We start from the raw sequence: 21,313 nt of genomic DNA on the forward strand, positions 1-21,313 counted from the left end.
CAATTGCTGCTCTGATTCACGTGAAATGGGAACCCCTGGAAAATTGATTTCTTAAATCCAAGCGGAGACTGCCGCATCTTGGGAGGCCTCTGCCAGGCAGCTGCGACACAGATCCCGCGTGTCCGAGTCGCCCATGTCGCCAGCCGGCTGAAACTTTATCTTCGCCGCTCGGCGGGAGCGAGAGCGGGACCCTCCCGCCTGCCCTCCGCCTCCTCTGCAGCACGGGCAGTGCGGGGCCCGCAGCGGAGCGTCCGGGTGCGGTGCCCTTGGTGCGGTACCCCGGTGCCGTACAGCCTTTGCAGCATCCCTAGTACGGTACCCTCGGTGCGGTACCCCCGGTGCGGCACCCCCAGCAGGGCACCCCCGGCGGCGGAGCCCCCGCCCCGCGCGTCGCTCCCTCCCAGTCCCGGCGGCGGGCGGGCGGTGACGCCAGCGCGCCGGGCGGGGCGGGCGCGGCCCATTGTGGGCAGGGGCCGGGCGGGCTCCGCGCCGCGCAGCGCAGCGCCGCGCCGGCAGGTACGGCGGGCGGACCGCGGGCAGCGAGCCCTCCGCCCCGGCAGGAACGGCGGGCGGACCGCGGGCAGCGAGCCCTCCGCCCCGGCAGGAACGGCGGGCGGACCGCGGGCAGCGAGCCCTCCGCCCCGGCAGGAACGGCGGGCGGACCGCGGGCAGCGAGCCCTCCGCCCCGGCAGGAACGGCGGCCGCGCTGCGGTGAGTCTTCCGAGCCCCTCGGCGCTCCTCCCCTTTCGGTTTGGGGGGCGTTCGGCGGAGTGTGTTGCCCTTCTCCCGTAGCCCGCGGCCGTGCTGGGGAGGGGTTCGGGAGCGCCGGCAGCGGGGCGGGGGCCGACGCTTTTCTGCCTTTTCGCCGCCGTGGGGAGAGAGGCGAGCCCGCGTCCCACCCCGCCCCGGGCGCTGCGTGGAGCTGTTGCCCCGGGGGGAGCGCCCGGGCCCCGCGGCGTCCGCCCCGCTGCCGGCGCCCCGGAGCACGGCGTGCCCCCGGCCCCGGCGTGTCCCGTGTCCCGGGCGGTGCCCAGCCCCGTGGGCGCCGGGCAGGGGGCGCCCACGCGGGGGCGTGGGATGCGGGATGCTGCTGCTGCTCTGCCTTCTCCATGGCAACGCCTCCGGAGGCTGCTGCAGCCCCGGCGCCGGCTGGCACGGCGGCTCCCACCCCTGCGGCGACTCCCACACCACCGATGTGACCCCCCTGATGGGGCTCCCGCAGGCTTTGGGGGGCCTCAGCCTCCTGAGTGCCTCCCCACAAGCACAGCAGTTTGGGGCTGCCCCATCGTGTGTATGTGCCAAGCCTCTGGTGCTGGTGTCACACATTTTGCTGCAGGCGTGCTCTTGTCCAGCCGATGCTTTGATGTGGGAGCTGGGGTGGGAGCTGGATTTTGGCATGTGCCGGTGTTGGGCTGTGGCTTGGTTACAAGCAGGTGTGTGGCTCAGGCACCAGGTGGGGAGCTCGGTTCTATTACTGGCTGCACGCACCCAGAAATTCTGGGAGGGAAGATTCCGGTCAGGGGTCTACCTGGAGGAGGGACAATGCCCTTGCTGTGTGGAGCCTTGAGGGTTGGCACCCTCTGCCATTGGTATGCAATGGCTGTGGTTGGATCCTGGTCTTTTGCTTGTCCCGAAGTCTTCAGTGTGAACAGTGGGGTTTGGTCCCTGGGGTCTCCAATGCTCATGGCTCTCACACCACAATGCCTCTTGCATTGGTACTGTTGTGAAACACTCTGCATCTTTAAGCGATCAAGGTTAATTTAAGGCAAAGACAGATGATAATGTGACGATAATGTGCCTCCTGATAAAAGCCACGTGAGCTAACAGGGCTGTGCTGCCAAACTGGGGATGGGGATCTCCTTGTGGAAATCCGAGGCAGGTGGAAGATCACGGGGTGCAGCCAAGTCCCCTTTTCTAGGTGCTGGGGAGAGGGCAGCCCATGGCACAGGCTGCCCTGGTGGTTTTTACCAGGCCTGAGCACTGCAGATGCCCAGCACTGTACAGCCAGGCAGCTGCTCCCGGCAGCATTGAGAGGGAGAAGCCAGCGGTTTCCTTTTTTTCGCTCTCTAGGGGTTGATTCTGATGCTGAGTACAAAATCAAGTGCTGGTGTGTATTAATGCCTCAGTGGTGAACCGTGGTGCAACCTCGTTATCCTCCCTTGCCAAAACCAATGTATTCCAAAGCGATCAGCATTCCCTGCCTGCCCCTCTTTGCGTCCCAGTAGCAGTAAAGGTGTCCTGCAGCATCTGGACCTTTTTCCACGAGCACTGGAGTTTGTTTTGGCGTGCGTTTCCCCCCAAACCCTGCGGGTCAGACATCCACCTTGCTGTTCCTCGATTAATGAGTGACTCACCCTGCTCTCCCCGTGGCCATATGCCGGGACCTGCCTCTGCTCTGTCAGGAGCAGGAAGCAAAAGCCAAAGTCCACGATCTCCGACCGCCCAGTGTTGTGTGACACCGGGACAGGAGGAAGCAGTGACACTTCCTGGCTCTGGCCAGCGCTCAGCTGGTGTGTGGCTCTGCCCGTGGTGCCCTGACACGGCCCTGGGATTTTTGGGTCCAGCCAACCAGGCGTGCACCCTGCTCCGTGTACTGGCCTCTGCCCCAGGGAGGCAAACAGGATGGGTGAGGTGTAAAATCAGCGCTGAATCCGCTCCCCTGGGCTTGAAACGGAGTCAGACCGGTCTTGACCTGAGCTGGCTCCTTATCTGACCCTTTGTTTGTGGCAGGGGTGCAGGAGGGAGCAGGAAAGGACAGCCAGGGCAGGCCGGCTCCTCCGGTGAGGACAGGCAAGACCTGGGGACAGCTGGTCTAACTGGATCGTGTTTATCTCCCTTTGCTTCTTTGCTTTGTTTTGGTTCCTTCCTCCGCTTTTTCCCGCGCTGTCATGTCAGCTGAGGAACCCAAGGCAATGGGGACATGGAGCTGTTGGGCAGCTGGGCTTCCCAAAAACTCTGTTTGTCAGCCAGCCAGCAGCGTGGCTCCTCTTGCTCTGTCTTCCAGCTTTGAAGTTTCCATCCCTGGAGACCAGGGATCCCTGGGGTGCTGGGGATCCCTGCTGGGTCCATCCCTAGAGGCTGATGCACTTGGAGCAGCCCACCGTGTGCCCAGGTTGCAGACTGGTGCATTTATAACCTGAACGGGTTGTGTGGGTATCCTGACAGATGCAGCACCCAGAGTGAGTGGTCTGCCCATCCTCCTCCTGCACAGACACCCCCTGAGCTGCTCCTACACGGCCACTTTTATCTCTGAAGTATTAATAAATGAAGCCTGCCTATTTCTGTGAGCCTTTTTAAGAGGCTGGCGGGGCTGCCTTGAAGGCTTGCTCGGCACTGCAACTATTCAGAGCTTTTTTCCGCCTGTGCTCTAGCAGTTGATAAGCCAGGGCATCCAGCTGTCAGCTTTGGAGATTGCCAAAGCCTGCTCAGCGACATTTCTGCAGGCTTCGCTCACAAATGAGGATTTTGTTGGACGCTTTGGTTTCTGACTTGATGCTGGTAATTAAATATCTTAACTTGGCTTCAGAATGCTGCCACTGCTGTGGAGTGACTGGTGAGGCCATGTGAAGCAGGATGTGCTTGTTCTGCTGGAATTGAGTGTGACCTAACTATGATTCTTCAACCTGCAATTTATTTTCTTATAAAAATATACTTTTTTTTTTTTTTATATAAGGAAAACCCTTTTAAAGGGAAAGAAAAACCTTGTGTTTTACTGCTGTGCTGTTAAGCTTGCATGGACCTGCTGGGACAGCTGTTTATTTGCAAGTTGTGGCTGCCAAATGCTGTAAAATTCAAGTCATGTCCACAATGATTTTCCCCCCTTCTCTCTTTTTCCCCCCCCCTCTTAATCATATATGTACTTTTCACTCATGCAACACAACAGATGTCAGTGCCATGCTGGAAAAAAAAGGAGCTGATCTGAGCAAAGGGCCATAAATTGGGGCAGAAATACTGAATTCCTGATCCTGACTCGTGTGTTGGTTAATTTAGATGCTAAGTCGCATAGATTTACTTGCTCTCTGTATTTACCATACCAGGGGATGAGAGGAAGAGCTAGTTAAGGGTTGGAAAGTCATTAAATATTCCAGCAGAAGCTCTTCTGGGTATTGCATTAGTTCCCTCACCCTTCATGACATATTCTTTGAGCAACCTAAAGTAGGGGAAGGGGGTTGGAACCAGATGGTCTTCAGGGTCCATTCCAACCCAAACCATTCTGTGATTCTATGATTTCCAACTTTCTATTTAATGCAGAAATTAGAGGCTCCACAGCCCCTTGTCAGATGCATGTTGTAATTTGCTATTTGCCTTTGATTCTTCTTTTCTTTCTTCCTTAATTGGGAGAAAAGCTGTGCTGGTGCCTACTTAACCCTCCTGCCCTCTCAGGAGACCATTTGCACTTGGGATCTTCTTTCCTTGTGGCATGTCATAACATTCTGGAATTCACTGAGGAACCAGGAGTTCTGGGGTAGCGCAGAAAATCTCAGCTCAGTGAGTCATAAAGCTTCCAGATCTTTGTGGCCACTGAGAAGAAAACCAAAGGAGATGGAAATGAGAGAAACGGCCCTGGCACACTGTAAGGACGTGGTTAGTTGACTGAAGAGTTTCAGGATCTGAGCTGACAGCACTTTGTTTCGTGATTGGTATGGCCTGAACACCAGCCACCTGAATTATAGCAAATTAACCAAATTAATGCCTGAAGTTGTCTGAACATCTGGCTGGTGTTTTCCTCACGGTGGGGTTGGGTGGGGTCATTCCCAAGGGCGTCTGTCCCATGCCGTCCCCCGGTCTGGAGCAACCTCTGTGCCGTCACACGAGTCTCTAATTACCCCATCCTGTTCATGCTCCCTCCTGTGTTCACCCCCAGCCTTCTGGGGGCAGTTTATTGTAAATGCATGAAATGGAGGAGGTTTGTGCTGTCTGGAGCACCTGGGAGACGAGGTTGCTCATGGTCCCTTCCTGAGTCAGCCAAACTGGATGGGGTGGCCCAGCCTAGAGACACTCACTGGTGAGTGAGTCAGTGTGACCATGACTCAGAAGGTTTCTCCATGTTCTTCTCCTCATGGCTGAGTTGCCTTGAGAAACTGTGTTCAAAACATTGCCATGGCGTTGGATGGGCGTGTTCTTACCCACCAGTTTGTGGAGACCCAGGGCACTGGGGATATTTCTTTGTCTGCTCTAGGGTGCCCTGACCCCCAGGGGAGCACTGACTTTGACCCTCATTCATGGAGAAAGTTTCCTAAACTCCAGAATAGACTAGAATACACTAAGGTGTGAAGTAGATTGTAGAGAGTAGTGTAGGTGTATCACTTGGTGAGAAATTGAGGTTTTGGGATTTTTAGTATGTTGTGGATGGCTGCAAGATGGAGGGCACAGGGTGTCATCCTGGATTCCTTCTTCATGCTTCTTCCTTCTTCTTGGGTTTGGGTGGCATTTTGTAATTGGGTGGGAAAGTCCACATTGCAAGCTTTTGGGGATCAGTTATTGGGTTAAAAAAGAAAATACTCTAGATGTCAGTTCTTAATTGGATAATTTGGCTTTAAAAGACCTTGTAATGAAAGATTGTTAGCCATTTTTGCAGTGCTTTTCTGGTGCACTGAGCCTGGTGTGGGCAGCAAGATAACAATAAACAAGAACCCAAAGACCAAAAAAATCCAGTGGGTCTCTCTTTCCTGACACAAGACCACTGCAGGAGGGTCTCTCCCAACAGGGGAGCCCCCTGGGAGGGCCCAGCCTGAGGAATCGGCAACAGGTACCCCGACACCAGCTGGCTGCTCACCATGCCAGCGCTGATGGGTGCTAATGTTGGCTGCTCTTCAAACCTCTTCTCTTCCTGCAGTACGTGCCACTTGCTTGGATTCTTATTTTTGTGTTTGGAGCTCCCTTGCAGACGGGGAGGAAGCGCAGCAGTGCCTCGCGGCGCGCTCGGTGAGCGCTGATGCGTCGCTGGCTGGAGACATCCTCCTCTCTTTCCCAACCCAGAGCTCCCGGCAGGGCCTGGCGGATGATTGAAGGATTATTTGCCGTGCCAGACAAGTGGCTTCATGTTTCCCTTCTGCATTCCTGGGGCTGAGCTCTGCATAGCGATGTGCTTTCAGCTACGTGCTGCTTACCTGAATCACGGCTCCCCCGTGCACGCAGCTTGCCTGGAAGTCTGAGTTCTCCCTGCCCAGGCTGCCGTGTCCCTGTGCCACCGAGGGCTTTATGAGAGGGTCGTGAAATGAGGCGTGGAGGGTGTGGTGGAGGAGCTGCAGGAGTGTCCAGCTCTGTCTGTGACTGTGCCTGCGTTTACCACACCTCCTGAAGGAATGGTTTTCGGAAGCTGAACCCAGTGACCCAATTACCGACCTCTGGGTTTGGGCTGTTGCCAGGAATTCTGCACTGAGGCTCCTCATTGCTTTTGTGCGGGCCCTGGGTGGAAAGCAGCCGTGCCAAAGCTCAAAACAACTTGGCAACAGCCAGAGATGGGTGAGATAAAGAGAGGGGAAGGACCCAATTAATCCACCTGACCTGTGCCCATCCCTAGGAAAGCAGAGGAGAACACCGTGGGATCTCCTGGTGTTCCTTGCTCCCTGCTGCTCCTCTTTCTCATGGGGCTTTCATCCTGTTTCCCTGGCGATGGGCAGGGCTGCTGGCAGATCCTGCCTTGGGGCAGTGTGGCAGGAGGAAGCAATTCAAAATTGTGCCATTCAGAGGCAGACTCTGGGGGGTGGTGTGTGAAACACCAGCAGCTGGGCTCTGTACCAATATGCAAAACTGAGCTACAGAGCTTGGCAGCTTTTGGAGAAGGCTCTGCAGAGGGTGTGGGTTCCTCTGATGCTTTGCAGGAGTGAGGATCAGCTTGTCTCCCCTTCTAGTGAGCAGAGCATCCTCAGAGGCTGTAGGGTAGAGCATGTGAGGGCAGACTGTCACCAAGCAGGAAAGTCCCCACACTGTTTTTGGGCAGGAACACAACTGTCCATATGCTGAGGCTGCAGGGCAGGGCAGCTGGGGCTGTGCTCTGCACCTGGGAGCCAGCTTTGGGCTGGGAGGAGAGGACAGCACTTGTCATGAAAATAAAAAAACTCAACAAACTGGAGTATGAAAATGGGGGATGTAGAGGGGCATCGTTCTGGGGTGGGATCTGCAGCAGCTCAGGTCTGAGGTGTGGGAAGGAGAGTGCAGTGTGTTACAGGGGGTGTGGAAAGATGCTTTATGCTGCTCAGGTGATTTTCTAGCAGCTTGGTGCCTGTTACAGGCAAACTCTGTTGGCAAGCTTTCCTCCCAGCTCCACCAGGGAGGAGGAGGAGGATGGAGGAACAGTCCAGAGACCATTTCCCCACCCCAAACAAGCAAGATCAATTGTTTGCTGTGGCATGGCCATGGAGGCAGCGCAGGAAGACGTTTTCTCTCTGTGAATAGTGATGTGACATGGAGTTCAGTCCGTGCTTGGTCTGCCCTGCTGCTGCTCCTGAGTGTTTCTTTTGACTAGACCTTTCTGAGGCAGCTCTCTGGAGATGCACATCCATCTGACCTTGACCTAGCCATGAGGTGATTTTATTTTTTTGGGTTGTTGTTAGTTTTTTTGGGGTTGTTGGTTTTTTGGGGGTTGGTTGGTTTTTTGGGTTTTTTTGGGTTTTTTTTTTTTTGAGTGCTTGTTCTTTGCTTGGCCTCAGTATCAACTTAATGAATGGTGCTTAGAGGAGCTGTGAGCTCATGTCCCATCCTGGAGAGTCTGTGTCAGCTGTGGTCCGGTGCAGCTGTTTCCTTCAAGGATGCTTGTGTGGATGGAAGCCACTGTAAATCTGTTTGTGCAAAGCTTTCCCTGCCGTGACTCCAGTCATCCTTCATGTTCCTGTTGTTTCATGCTGCTGCTGCTCCTGGAAACCACAGCACCTTCTTGCCAGAGCTGAGGGTGGGGGAGATGTGTCAGGGAAGTGAGTGCCCTTCTGGTGCCTGGCTTCCACAGGAATCGCATGCGAAGGACGCTCCATGGCTGAGGTTTCCTTCCCTGTGCCCCCGAGGCACGAGGAGTGTCTTGGCTTGTGTGCCCAGTGCAGGGAAGAGAGGCTGCTCTGTGCCTTGATATCAGGATAAGCCTTTAGGGTGCCTGGTGTTTTTCAGCTGCCCTGTCTGGCTTGGCACCCTTCTCCCTGCATATCCCATGCATTGCTGTCGCCTGCCGTGCTTCTGCAGGGGGACGGTCTTGTGCCCAGCTTGCCCATGGACAGCCTGGTGTTGGATCTCATCCTGCAACACAGGAAGAAAGCAGCCCCACGGTGCTGCCTCCTTGGGTTTTCTTCTTCCACTAAGTCCTGTGAGCAAGCAGGGGTTTCCTGCCATGCCCATGCCTGTGTCTCAAACTCCATGTAGGAGGCAGCAGGGTTAAGGCTGTCGGAGCTCTGGTGTTGTTCCATGGTGCTGGGCGAGCGTCAGGCAGGAGAAAAGCTGAACTTGCAAATCTGTTCCTGGGCTCTGTGGTAAGTCATGCCAAGGACTGTGTGAACAGTGCTAATCCCAGGTGCCTCTGGAGCAACCTTGTTTACAATGCCAGTGTTTCAAATGGGTGTTCTGACAGAAACTTTACGCAAGCCATTTGCTTACCAAAGCTCTCCAGGTCTGGGAGATTGGTTTTCAGACCTCAGTGTGCCATCTCCTTGTCCCAGCATTTTGGAGACACCCTGCAAAGAGACTGGAACCTTTTTGGGGAACCACCTGGATCCATTTATGACCTCCATCTATTTTTCCATGGAGAGTGCTGCTGGCAAATTGCACGTGAAGTAGCTGGTGGCTCTGGGGCCATGAGAAATCCCTGTCCATCACATGGAGCAGAAAGATGTTGAGGAAAATTTTTGGAGCATGCTAAATATTGTAATCCCTAAAGTCAGTTCTGCTTTTTGGGGCTGGGGCTGGAATTGAGCCTTTATGCTCATTTTTTCCCCCATTTACTTATGTATTAAATGCTGCTCTTTCACTTAGGATGTCCAGGAAAATTTGTCTGTTCTTAATTGATGCAGTGGTGGTCATTGTTGTGTTCAAACCGCAGTGATGTGTGACAGGCTGTGATTTGGGTTACCTAGTCCTGAAATTGTGCTGTTCCCTTAGCTGTTAAACTAGGACTTACCTTACATCCAGGCTTTCCAAGCCACTCTATAGCGTGACAGCTTTCATCGTGAGAAAAAGACAGTAAAGAGGGACTTTGGCCTCAAAATTCTCTGAATTGATTTCCAAAGGATTGCTTCTAGCTGCATCACAGGAAGCTTTGTTGGTTTTGCTCTGGGGATGAGACTGAGCTAGGTGAGAGACGTGTGAGACAGTGGTGATGATGTGTCTTGCAGCTGTAGCTCAGTTGCCTCTTGTTCATGTTTTTATTTTACCTTTGCCTTGTGGTTTGGACTGTGTTTTTCATTTTGGTGAAAGTCAAACTGAGACTGTGTCTTTGGGGTCTGGCATCCCCAGTGTGCTGTGAGGTGTGGGATAATTAAGGAGGGACCCATCCCTGGGGGATGGCAAGACCCAAGCTCCAGCTGTGGTAATGGGCTGTTACAGTGCTCTGAAATGTATGCCCTTACTCTGGGAAACTGACTGCAGGCAACACGGAGTGGGGGGAAAAAAGACCTGTGAAAAATGGGTGCTCATTTTTCCAGGGAGGAAAAAAGCCAAGGAAAACATATCCAACAGTCGCCTTGTCAGATATGTCACGGGAATGTCCTTATCCAGCCCCTGGGTCGGACTCAGTGCTGCTAATTACAGCTTGTCTTGCTGCTGAAAGGAAAAGTTTGAATCTCTTCACCCTGAGTTTCCCACAGCAGCATTTTGGGACAGCCCCAACCCCATATCTCTGTGCCTGGAAGCTCTTGTCCAACGCCAGGCTGCTGTTTGCACCAAGCCTTGGGTTTGTGCTCACCCATCGTGGCTGAAGATCTTGGATAAACCCCTCTCTGTCTCTCTGCACTGTTCTGAACTTGCTCTGTAAAGGTGCTCTGGAGCTCAGGGGATGTTGCTGTAAAGGTCCCAAGCACAGAACCCTCATCCTTTGTGGTGCTGGCCTTGTTTTTGGCTCTGTGCTGCTGGAGGATCTGCAGCTCAGCTCTCTCGTGGGTGCAATGCTTCCCGCCTAGCAGAACTGGCTGGCTTTCAGGAAAATAAACAGGGCTTCTCTGCTGGAGCTGGGAGTCCTGGGCTGCTGCACAAGGGGAGAAGGGTGTAACCAAAGGACCCTTTCATCACCTGCCCCTACCTGTGCTGCTGCTGCAGCTGCTCTGCAGCGCTGGAGCTGGGCTGTGTCTGATTTGTAACACGCTGCGTTCAGGGGACAGCTTTATGTTCTTGGTTCTAAATTCTCGTGTCGCTCCAGGAGGGGAAATCATCCCCAACCTTTCCATTTTGCACGTGGCCCTGTTTGTTTCTGTTGGGAGTCCAGCGTTACAGAAGCCTGTGGGATGTGAGCCCATGGCACACACCTGGGCACAGCAGCAGGGCAGGCTCCCACCTGAGCTGGTGGGATGCTCAGTGCTGTCCCAGCAGCAGCTCCAGGTCCTGCAGTGCCCAGTACAGATGGATGTTCTGTATTGAGCTTGCCAGTGCTGCTCTAACCCCAAGCTTATTAAAAGCCCACAGGACCGTGTCTTCCCCTTCCTCCTCCTGCTTCCTTCCCCCTCCCTTGGCTTTTCAACACCAGGTTTTGAATAAATCATCTAGGATGTGATCACACAGGAAATTCGCGAATTTAATTTTTTTTTTTTTTTACAGCCAAGTTCGGAAGTGAATTCAGCTCTCCAGGGTTTCAGTCCTGTGCTTTTTAATCACGAGGTTCCCCATCCTTTCTACTCTGTCATTTGTGACATGATGTCTCCTTGGCTGTGTAAGCTTTTCCCCTGCTTCTGCCTGCCCACAGAAACAATAGCTGCTGGAAATGCTCTTCAAGAATAGCTGGGGATTGCCTGTGGAAAATGCAGATTTAATCTATGTTAGGTCTTTCGTTGTTATTTTGTTTACTGCTTGGTTATCCTTTTCCTTCAAAGAAAAGCAGAGGGCTTGTTCTTGTAGAATTCACCACTCGTGATGTGTTCCTAGCTGGAAGTAACACGCTCAAAATCCTGCATTCCTTTGTGCATCTTTGCTTTATTTTCTTTTTCTTTGTGGGTGGGAGCTTAGGGAGTATAATGGGCAGATTAGCAACTGTATTTGTGGAGTAACCCATCTTTGTGCAGGTCTGGCTAGAAACCAATTAAGCTTGTCTTGATCTCTAAATGAGATTTTTGTCCAACGCCTCTCCCAACCTCTTTCTGCATCCATTAATAGCAGGGTGGGATGGAAATAGCTGAACGAGTGGAGATGGCGTGTTGGATAAACAGAGAGGCGTTGGCTGCAGGGAGGTTCCCGGGATGCGTGCGAGCTGCTGCCTCTTTGTGTGGTTGTTTTGTAGCTCTGCTCCTTGAAACCTGGGATTAGCAGCGTTTGACTGCAAGTGTGCAATCCCCCGCGGTAGCAGGAGTGGGGTTGGTGGGAAAAGCTGCTGGATGAAGAGGGAGCATCCCACAGACTTCAGTACTGTGCTGGCCCCCCTTCCTGTGACATCCCTGGGGCGAGTTTGGAGAGCTCCTTGTGACTCCCAGCTGCAGGTCCCCCAGAGTGCCTCGGCTTGGGCATGTCTGTCTGGTCTTAAGTTGCTTTTCAGCCTGGAAAAACCCTTTGGTTTCCAGGGGGACACACGACCTCACCAGGCTGGGGGTGTTTGGTGCTGCTGTGATGAAAACCAGTCCGGGAACGGCGCTTCAGTGCGGTGTTTTTGAAGAGAGCTGATTAAGGAAAGATGCCTTTAATAAGCTGTGCCTTCAGGGAGCCCTTCTATCTCTGTCCCAGACTGTTTCTGCATCAAGATAAGGTTGCAGAGCAGCTGGATCTGTGCTCTGCTCTGGGAGGTGTAGGAGGGGGAAGGGCACTGGGATTTCTTCTAGGTGTGAATGTTCATTATGATCGCTTTTATTTGTAAAGTAGCTACAGATAAGCCCTGCACAGGTGATGCCTTCTACCCTGCGTGCCTGGCCTCGCTGTCAGGGACAAATGATGACAAGAGTGATCTCAGGGAAAGAGGCAAAGGAAAACACTGGGTGAACTTGCAGGGTAGAGCTGCTGCAGATGTGCTGTAACATGCTGCAGACCACCCTTGGAACTTTCCTAGGGATGGGAGAGCACAAAAAGCACAAACCAGCTTTTCCCTGCATGCCTAGAATTTTGCTCTCCATCTCCCCACTCCCTAAATTCCAAAAGGTCTTTGGTTATTCATGGAAGTGCTGCTTTTTTTCTTTTCCCAGGGTAAAAGTGCCAGATAAGAGATGTGGGTCTAAAGACATGGAATGCTGTGCTGAAGCCCATGTGCCACATCAAGGAGGTCATGCTGTGGACCTTGACATCATGGCATGGCCAAACTTGGTCACTTTCTGTGCTGGGGAAATATGGGAATCCTGAATCCACAAAGATCTGGATGTGGATGAAGCAAGTGCCTTCCAGGGTTCTATGACAACTGCAAAAACCTCAGAAAATTATAAAACTGGGATGGCTGGAAGATTGCTTCAGTGCTTGGGTGGGAGTTATGGAAAGAGAAATTGGAACAACCTCCAGGACTGGTGCTGTTTTGCTTTTTTGAGATGCTCTTGACTGAAAAGCTGCTGACTTTTTATGCGAGTGAGACAAAAAAATACCTGGTGGCAGGGTGTCCCCCCGACTTCATCCTGCTGTCGTGGGGCTGAGGCGGTTTGGTGCAGTGATCTGATGAGGCATGGCAGCCCTGCCCTGTGGAGATACCATCTCCTGGGAGGAAAATGTAAAAATAACCACGGCTTTGGCTGTGTCTCTGAGTTGCGTGAGAGTGCAGCAAAGGAGGTGGGGGATGAAATGATATCCGTGGAAGTGAGGCAGGAGAAATGAACCTTCTCCTGGGAGGCAGGTCTGGAGGAAAGACCCTGCAGACCATGAGGGAAATGTCCTCATCCTCCTGTACTGTGCTGGGGTGCAGGGGACACACTGGAACTGGGGTCTGGGGTGGTTTCAGAGGGTCCCCCATTGTTTCCTGTCATCCTGTTCCTCTCTGTGGGCCGAAGGAGGTGCAGCCCCACGTGGGTTCCTGCACCTCATCCCATGGCTCCGGGGTCTGGACAGGTGACACAAACCCTTGCGAGAGACTGAGTCCTGCCCAAGGCTTTGGAAACCTGTCGGACCCATTCTTCCACCTCTTTGCTTTTCAGAGCTTTTGTGGAGCAGGTCTGTTCCTCCATGGGGGACCACTGTAGTGTGGAGCTGGGAATAAATCCATGGGAGCTGCCATGGATGGCAGACGGGCGCTCCTGGCGTAAGCAGGCTCAGCTAATTTAATCTGTGGTGGCCATGGTCTCCTTTGTCTTCCAGCTGAGCTAAATACACCTTTGGGTTGTGGTTGTGGAGGCTAACTCCCTTTTTGGTTATGGCAATCACACTAACACGGGATGCAGCTGGCTGCCTCTGGATGGAGCCGGGGGAAGAGCAGGATTGGGGCACCCCATGGCTGAAACTCTCTCCTGCTTACCTGTGTCTGGATCAGGGCCAAAGTGTGGCATGCTGGATGGGCATCTCTGTGGAGGGTTCCAGCTCCAGAGTTTTGTGTGATGCAGGTTTTGGAAGCACGAGGAATTCCAGCACAGCCATCAGCTTTGCATTGTCTGACAGGTTTTGAAGTTTAGTGGCTGAGCTGCACCTACCTGGGCATGGCTGGTGGCTTCAGGACAGAGAAAAGGTCTCTCTCCATCTTTGCACAATTCCCAGGAGCAGCAGTTCTGTATTTCTGGATGCAAAAGAAAATAAAAAGCTGTTGGTCAGCTTGAGCAGCAATTGGGAGAAGTTTTAGTCTTGGAAGGCAAAAAGGAAATGAAAGGCCAGGGTTAAATGTAATGTGTCAGTCCAAAGGTGCCACCTGGGAATGTGTGTTCCTGGGATTAGGCGCACAACACACGAGCTGTGTGGTGGGGAATGCCTGTGTGCACCCTGTTCTGTCTTTGGGGTGCTCTGCCAGAGCTGCTGGGTGGGTCTTTGGTTCTTTATCTCCTGGGGTTTGTCCTGTGTGACAGCATCTCAGACTCTTCTGTGTGACAGCATCTCAGACTCTTCTGTGTGACAGCATCTCAGACTCTTCTGTGTGTGGCCTCACAAGGGTCCTTGAAAGACCAGAAAGTCACAACAGCAGGTAAAATGTGCTGCTGCATCTTCCCTGCCATGCTGGCCTCAAAGCCAGGAGTCACTTAATTTTTTCAGCCTCCACTGTTGCTGGCTTCAGAGGAGCCAGGGAAGCAGTTCATCAGCAGGAGAGCTTGGGTGAAATGTGGCTTCAGGGTCTCTAATATTGGCAACTTCTGAGTGACATACCCAGTGTCAGCCATGCAAGTGCCTTGTGCAGGCATTTGCTGGAGGCTGGCAAACCTCTATTCCCCCATTTGCTGCCCTGGTGTGTAACCAGCTTATCTCTGAGCAGCTGGATTTAACCCTCTTATCCACCTCTGTGCCAGCCCTTCACACTCTGCTGCTCCTCCCTCCCAGGATGCCAGGAGAAGCCTGGATGGCTTCCATGGGAAATGGATGTTTGCCCTCCCTGGGATGATTACTTCTGTTATTTAAAAAGAAACAAAACAAAAAATGCACCAGCAAACTCTTGAATTGGGACAATTAATCTGATTGAATTGTTTAAGTAAATGAGTTTCCTTTTAATTAAAAAAATATATAAATGTCTCATCATGGTTCCTGAAATAATGAGCCACTGACCTGCTTTATCCCTGATTTGGCTTATAGTTGGGGAGGGAAGGTAAATTATCATGGAAACATAGAATGTCCTGAGCTGGAAGGGACCCTTAAGGATCACTGAGTCCAAGCTCTGGCCCTGCACAGGACGTCTCAAGAATCACACCATGTGCCTGAGAGTGTTGTCCAAATGTTCCTTGAACTCTGCCAGGCTTGGTGCTGTAATCACTGCCCCGGGGAGCCTGTTCAGAGCCCAGCCACCCTCTGGGGGAAGAGCCTTTCCTTAATATTCAGCCTAAACCTCCCCTGACATAACTTCATCCCCTTCCCTCGGGTTCTATCACAGACAACCACAGAGAAGAGATTGGTGCCTGCCCCAAATTTTAGATTAAAGTAGGGGATATCAGCATCACCCTTGAAAGATCAGCTCCTTGTCTTCTGTGGCAGTGCCCGAGTCTGTTAGCTCAGGGAAGCAGGGACTTGCTCTCCAGGGGCAAGGCAGTTTGTCCTTCCCTTCCTGGTGTCCCTGGAGCAGAGCAGCACTCCATGGTGGGGCCAGTTTTCAGCTCAGAAAGGTGAGATCTCACCCCCCTGCCCTTGCTAAGCCAGGAGGATGCTGGAGAGCCAGGAGCTGTGCCCTGGGGCTGGGAGGAGCCAGGGGACCACATCACACCTGAAATTGCAGAATAAAATGCTAATGGCTCTCCCAAAGCCAGTGCACGTGGGAATGGCAACCCCTCAGCAGTGGGTTAAGGGAACAGATGTGATGAGACACGTTTATTTATCCAAACGCTGATCAGTGCCCAGGGAAAGGGGTGTGTTTGGGGGAAGGGGTGAGGCAGCGTGGCAGGGCGGAGGTGCCTGAGATCAGCAGGGACCACAAACACAGCTGTGTGTGCCTGTGTGCCCTGGTAACTTCAGCTCATCCTGCTGGGAGTCCCTGCCTCGCACTGCTGCCAGAGGTGCTGTGCTCTTGTTAATCTGCCGAGATAATTGTAGTTTTAATGTTTCCAGTGGGGGAGTGCACAGGAGGCAGAGGCATTCCTGGGAGCCCTGGGTGGTGGGTGCCATCCATCCAGCAGCGTGACTCAGCGTGGTGGCTGCTGGTGTTCCACAGTGGGGCTGATTTCCAAAGCTGGCAGGTAATAGGAGGAGGGCACAGAGCACAGGCAGTGATTTGGAGCTGTGGAATAATGTTTTCACAGAATGACAAGGTTGGAAGAGACCTTCAGGATCATCGAGTCCAACCCAGCCCCAACAGCTCAACTCAACCTTGGCCCCCAGTGCCACATCCAGGCTTTGTTAAACACACCCAGGGATGGGGACTCCACCACCTCCCCAGGCAGCCATTCCAGAACTTTATCACTCTTTCTGTAAAAAACTTTTTCCTGCTATCCAACCTGTATTTCCCTTGGTGCAGCTGGAGACTGTGTCCTCTGGTTCTTTCAGTGCTGCTTTTTTGAGCTGTGATTAGCGAAAGAGGGAATTTGGGAGCAGGGCTGCTGCTGAACCCGTGGTGGAAGGGCAGTGCCTGACCCTGGTTTGGCTGATGAGTGTGCAGGGAAGTGCTGCACGTGCATGAAAGCTGGGAAAATATTTTGTGCTGGGGAATGGGAACGCTCCTCTTGCCTTTTCATCAAGGAGCTGTAAAATGGCATCCAGCAGCTCTTCAGCCCATGCCTGGAAGCCAAAGCCAGGTGCATGCAATCCTGAACAAGGCACGGGGACATCTGGATATTTATTTATAGTTGAGCTGCATTTGGCTACTGGAGCAGACACTTTCAGAAAGTGGCCTTAGCCTTGGCTCAGCATCCTGAACGCAGACCACAGGTAGCCCTGAAGGGAGTCTGAGCTTGATGAAAGCACATTAAGCCATCAGTAGGAAGAAAAGCAGATAAGATCAACAAGCTGCAGTCTTTGGGAGCCCCACACTCTAAGAGAAATCACTTTCAGAGCAAACACTCCTAATGTAGCTTCACAGAGTTGGAGGAGGACGATGCAGAAGAGACCCTAATGGAAGTGTGCCACATCTCACCAAGGGAGACAGCTTCACAGGGTTGGAGAAGGACAGTGCAGAAGAGATCCTCATGGATCTGTGCCACATCTCATCAGGATGACAGTCCCCCTTCCTGTTCCATGGGGAGCAGACCCCACAAGGGTGGCTTGGGAAGCTGTTGGGGGCAGCAGCCTCTGTGTCCCATCCCACCTGGTGGCTGCAGCCCTGTGTAAGCCAGCAAGCAGGTGAGGATGGAGTTTCTGCAGCTGTGAAACTCATGTCAAGCAGTTTTTTTTCCCCCTTATTTGCTTGCAAAAATCATCCATTGGCTCTGCCTGCTGTGGGGCAGAGAGGTGGGGACCAGGTGAGATGTGACACAGATCTGCACTGGGCCCTGTGTTGCACTCTGCCAGCCCCCCAAAAGCCCTGTGAGAAATGTGTGCTGTGAAAAAGTGATTTTTTTTTTTTCTGCTGGAATGTGTGGCTGAAATGACTGCAGTGCAACCTCTCACTGCCGAGGAGAGGCCTCGTTTTGTCTTGTCCCGTTGATCTGAATGAAGTGATTTGTAAGGACGTTTTCCATGAATCAATAAATCCATGCTTGCTGCTGTGCCTGGGAGGTTTAATTTGCTCTAGATACTGCACAGAGTACTCTGTCCTGAATTGCACTGGGAAGTTCTGCTCTTTGGGAGAGGATGAGGGTACAGCTGGATCCTCTGGGAACATGCTGCCAGCATCTGATGGTGCCTGATCCCTGTTAATTGTGCACCTCGTGGTGTGGGCTGAAGAGTTCAGGCAGGGTGTAAGAGCAATGCTTTCCCTGTGTGTGGAGTTTGAGGGCTTAGTCCATTGTGCCAAGCATTTCCTGATCTTACAGATCTTGGGGAAATTGAAGCCAAAAAAGAAAGGGAGGGGTGGGATCACTGGCCTTTGAAGAGACCACAGTGCAGAAATCTGGGTTACAGGTAGGTTTTCCTTCCACATCTCTGAGTGGTGCTTCCTCTCAAGAGGAATTGAAAAATTCCTATTGCTCTGCACCACCTCCCCTCCCAAAAGCTGCTTTTATGAGCCCCTTGGAAGCAACCCACAAGTGTTTACAAAGCCTGCCACTGGATCTGCCTGGAAAAAGAGGGTTCAGAAACACAGCTCTGCTACACATAGAGAAGTCAAAGGTACCCCCACCCTCCCCCCAGTCCTGAGCGTGTTTCCCTGGCTTTGTCTGAGCACTGTGCTCTGGTGAGGCTGGACCTGTGGTCATGGATGGGTGAGGGGACCTTGCTTTCTGCTGTGCCCTGGGGTTTGGGGCTGTTCCTGACCTCTTCCTGTGCAGGATGGGTGTTTTGAAGGCTCTGAACTGGTGGGGCATGGACTGGCTCAGCTGTCCCTGTGAGCACCTGGATCTCACCTCTCATCCTGCTCCACCTGCCTGGCTGAGCCCTCAGGGACCCTTCCACTTCTCCTCCAGAGCAGCTCTGAAACCATTTTCTATCTCTTGGAGGTCAGAGCTCAAGCTGGAGAATCCAGAAACCTTCCCAGAGCCAAAACACGCCGTGGCAAGCGGGTGTGTGCCTGCTCTCTGCTTCTCATTTCCTCCATCACTGTGAGAGCACTGGAGCTGCACATGGGGTTTCAGCAGGGTGTCCCCTCTTTTGTTCCTATAGATTAGAAAAGTCTGTGCATGTGTTTATATTTAAAAACAAGATGTATATATTTCAACATGGCCGTTTGTGAGCTGTGCCCCTCGGGACTGGTCTGGCTGGGCAAAGGAGGGATGGATGTATTTCACAGCTGCCTACCTGTTGCACTGGCAGCTGTGTGATGGTCCTGCTGGTCCAGCTATTCCTGCACTTGGAAATAACAGGTGTTGGCAGGGAGTGATCCCAAACCTGCTCAGACCCAGCTGGGAAGGCTCCTTGTGAAGTGAGCAGGCTTTGGAGTAAGTCTGGCAGCACCAGGGGAGAGACTCTGTTGCTGTTATTTGTGTCACAGCCTGGGCATTCCATTCCACGTGTGCCCATCTTGCATTTTCCATGCCCTCTTTCCCACATGCTTGCTGGTGTGTTGGAAAGAAGCAGATGCAGCTTCTGGTGGCAGGGCTGGATGTTAGGCTTGTTGCACATCCCCTGGGACAGCAAACACAAGGTCACACGATGGCTGTGCCAAGTGGAGCAGCCACAGAAAGTTGTAATTTTAAGTAATTGCCATAATGGCTTCTCCTCCCCTTCTTCTACCCCTTCCCCATGTTCTTCCCCATCACCATGTCCTTCCCCACCCATGACCTGGGGGCTGCCTGGATCTCTTCAGGATTTATGTGAAAAGGGAAGTGTTATTTATGTAATTAAACCATCTTATTGCTGGATGGAAATGGGATTTGGTGCTTACTGCTGTGCCTCTTTCTCATGCATGAGGGTGAACTGATTGATTACTGAGGTTTGAGATTAAATATTCCCTTGAGCTCCACTGGCATTTAGTGTGCTGGGGGGAGGGCAGAGGGAAGGGGTGGAGAGGAATTCTGGTTTTCCTCCAAGGCAAGGAGAGCACGGGAATGTCTGCTGGGCGCATCCCCTCGTCTTGCTCTGCAGCACTGGCTGTAACAGGCTCCTGGCAGGGCTGTCTTGGGCACCAGTAAAGCAGGTGCCTTTCTCCATATCCACACTGCTGGATGGGCTGCTGGTGGGCTGTGCAAGCTCCTGTCACTGCTGCACTGAGCATCCCATTGCACCCTGCCCGTTCCTGGTGACTCACCTGCCTCCCCACCTGCGCACACCTCATCCCTGGCTCAGCTCCCTCCCAGCCTGGCAGCGGGGCAGACCCGCTGTCCCCGCCTTGCTCCTTCGGAGTGCGCCTTATTTGTTTATTTTCCTGCACTTCTTCTCATCCCCAAAGCCCTCTGTGTTTGGTTTCGATGGGAGAGGAGGTAAAACCCCCACGCACCGCAGCTCCTCGAGTGCAGGGTGGGTTGGAGGCGCCGCCTTCCCCCTTCCCTTGAAGTCTAATTTTAGCTGAAGGCGACAGGATCCCTCCAGGGTATGGCAGGGATTTCCTATCAGCTGCCTAGACCTTAAGAAACAAAACACACAAACAAACACGGCACAGAAGCACTTAATGCTTATTTGGGTGAATTCTTTCAAAAAAAGGGTGTGACTTATTTTATTATTTTTTTTTTACGAGCTGCGCACGCTGGCTTTGTTCTGCTGCAGTCGGGTATTTCAGGTCTTCCAAGATTTAATCAGAATAATTAGTTACTGTCTGTTTGTACCTTCCCTTTCTGTTGCAGGGTTACCAAAGGGTGTATTTATCTTCCAGAGGGCTGCCTAAGTGTCACTTAATCATTAAAGCATCCGATTTCCTCCAAGTTATCTGCCATGAGGCTTATGTAAGTAAACAAATAAATAAATAAATGAAAGCAGGGAGGGTGGGGATGGTGCTGGTGGATTCGGCTTGGGGGGGGTTGTACGGATTTTTCCTGATTGTCACGGGTTTAATTGTGAGCTGCCTGTGGTTCCCAGCCCGTCATGTGGGGATCAGAGGACTGAGTGTTTGGACTGGCACTGAACACCCAGCCACTTTAATGAGGCTGCTCTCAGCCAAGCCTTCACCCCGCTAAACTGGCAAGAGCTGTGTTGCTCCCTGTCATTTCAGGAGCAGGGGGGAAAAAATAGACCTTACAGGAATGAAAGGCTTTTGCTTTCACTCGTACAGTTATGACTTTGACTCCTTAACCCAGTGGTATCCCTTATAAAAATCACAGCTCTGTCACGACATAAATCACCACTCTGAGTTTGGCAGGATTGGGGATTAGCTGTTTCTCAGCCTGTTTGCCATGCTTGGCTTGGGAAGGGGGCCTGTTAATGCACACATTTCCCATCTCTAGCACAGGAGATGAGAGAGGCTCAGGCAGTCACTGCAGAGGAGGGTGGATGGCTGGGAAGCCTCACAGGGAGAGCTGTGGGGTGCTGAACCAGCCCTGGTTGGTGCCTGGAACCTGAGGGAATTGTGGCATGTTTTCCCTTGTGTTTGTCACTGGGATCAGATGAGTGGCCCTGTTCTGATGGCAGCGTGGGGCTGGACAATTTGCTTTCTTCTGTTTGCTTTCTCTTTCTTCCTGAGCTGGTGTGGTAGGGTTGGGTTCTGAGGTGCTGGCTTGTCAGCTGCCTTTGCTGCCTCATTTACCACATGCCAACCCTGGAGCAAGGGTTTGGGGTGCATGCTGCTTCCCTGATGGGTTCAGAAACTTTTAAATCCAGAAGCAATCTTTGCCATCAGTTTCTCTGCTTTCCTGTGTGAGAGGGAGAATAAATTTTTGAGGTTGGTAGCTTTGTGTTAGCCCTCCTTAGAGATTTAGGTGTGCAGCTGGGATTTGTTTTCCTTCCCTGGGAGAAGGAAGGGAAGGGGCCTGGAGGGGACAAGGTGGGACCAAAGGGCTCTGCAGGGCTTTGGTGGCTTCAGGGAAAATTGCTTGTGTGAAGGTTGAGGTTGAAGTCCATCTTCTCTCTGCGTTTGTTGGGAAGAGTAGAGACGAGGGATGGGGCATGTGTTGGACTCTGCTGTGGCAGAGCTGAAGCTGGGCATGAT

General features: G+C 52.7%; 1 protein-coding gene across 1 annotated transcript in view; it reads left to right on the forward strand.

Annotated features, from left to right (window-relative positions):
• Window positions 1–589: 589 nt before the first annotated feature.
• The window catches only part of DAAM1 (dishevelled associated activator of morphogenesis 1), a 93,060-nt gene continuing 72,336 nt past the window's right edge, over window positions 590–21,313 (forward strand). The window contains exons 1-2 of the mRNA XM_084207131.1: window positions 590–711; window positions 20,016–20,114. The gene's annotated coding sequence lies outside the window, so the exon portion shown is untranslated. The remainder of the gene's footprint in view (window positions 712–20,015; window positions 20,115–21,313) is intronic.

This window comes from Fringilla coelebs, assembly GCF_963513975.1.
Source record: "Fringilla coelebs genome assembly, chromosome: 6".
NCBI lineage: Eukaryota > Metazoa > Chordata > Aves > Passeriformes > Fringillidae > Fringilla > Fringilla coelebs.